The following is a 1,668-nucleotide window of genomic DNA, read 5'->3' on the forward strand; positions in this document are numbered from 1 at the left end:
GCGTTGACGGTGACCATTTTTCAGATATCCCCGCCACAAATATGCGCGCGCCCCAACCAAAACCGACCGTGCCGGCCTCTGCGTCTGTCTTCCGCCTATCCCGAACACTCTTCGACAGCCCATACCGACATTCCGGCCATACGACGACGTTTATCGGGCGCATCCCGCGGCGTTGACTCGGGCCAGGCCCGCCAACATGACGTCGACCTCGCGCTTCGACAACGCGCCCGATTCCTTCGTGAATGCGATGCGAGGGTTCCATGAACGCCGGAGCATATACCCTGTGAGTTTGGGCGCAATCAGAGGAGAAAAAATATCGCTCATTTTCGCTCATTTCATTGGTTTTCAGGTGCAAAATACATTGTATCGCGCGTCCCTCGCCTGTCCCGTCGCCTATTGCCTCGTAATCTGACAGGAACACTCCCAGAGGGCCTACCTGCCATCCCAACCCGCTTCCAGGCGCGTGCGACCGGTTCTGACTCGAACGATGTGGCGCCGAGCCGAAAATGAGCTCCCCACCAAAAGGTTATCTCGCGTATTCCGCCACGCCCCCGCGCAAATCTTCTCTGGCTGGGCCCGGGCTACTTCAGGACAAATGCGGTGAGTTTGGGGCCCATTCGCACGGGAATAGCACTGGCCATGTCGCATTCTAGACGACCTCGGCGTCCACTTCGCAGGCCAGCCGGAGCCGCCCCTCGCATCTACAGGCCACCTATACCGGCTCTCCCGGACGCCCACGTAGACCCGAAGCACGCACGACATTGCTCACGGCGCGGGCACGTCGCCAGAACGCGCCCCGCCGTCGCCGACTTCGCGGGCCCGTCGCCTTGTCCCTGCTCTAGCGCGCCCCCTACGCACCGCACGCCTCCCCGCTTTCACCCACGCACTCCCCGCGCCTCCGCACACCCGCCCCGCGCGCCTCGCCGTGATCCGCGCGGACTGTCGCGCCGCCCACACACGCCGGCGAGTACTGCGCCCCGGCTGTGCGTGCTGGCGCCGCCCGAAGCGGCACACGGATGCGTGGGACCGGGCTCTGCGATGCGGAGCGGCGTCGCGCCGCGCACGCGTGGGGGATAGCGCGATATCGCGGCCGCGGGCCCGATTTGGGGGGGTCCGGGCACCCCCCGCGGGACCCGAGATAGGGTAGGCCGTGATTAGGACGCGTACGCGTCGGGCACGACGCGCGGGCGTGTGCGGCGGGCTCGGCGAGGTGTGTGGCGCGCTCTCGAGGGCGCGTACGGGAGGCTGAGAGTCGTGGAGGTGCCCTGGGGCGTATGGGGCTTCCCGCGACAACAGAGACGATTGGGAGCGCGGACGTCGCGGGAGGTGCGATATGCCCTCCAGCACGTCGCAGACGCATACGTCGGGCTCCAGGAGGTGCGTGGCGCGCTCTCGACGTCGCGTGCGGGACGCTAAGAAGTGTCCAGGCGCTGCACGGTGCCCCAGCGCGTACGGGCCTGTCTGCGACGACACCGCCAGCGGCGAGCGCGCGAACACCGCGAGAGGGCGCCCAGGGAGGCGTACGGCGCGGGCGCCACGCTCTTCGGCACGTCGTCGATGGTGGGCGGCGCGGGGGCCTCGTGTGCGCGAGGTACGCCGCGGCGGAGGGCGGTCCGCGCTATGGACATCGTAGTTAGTCCCGTCATGTACTTACCGCGCATCCCGCCT

This window comes from Trametes versicolor (assembly GCF_000271585.1).
Source record: "Trametes versicolor FP-101664 SS1 unplaced genomic scaffold TRAVEscaffold_2, whole genome shotgun sequence".
Taxonomy (NCBI): domain Eukaryota; kingdom Fungi; phylum Basidiomycota; class Agaricomycetes; order Polyporales; family Polyporaceae; genus Trametes; species Trametes versicolor.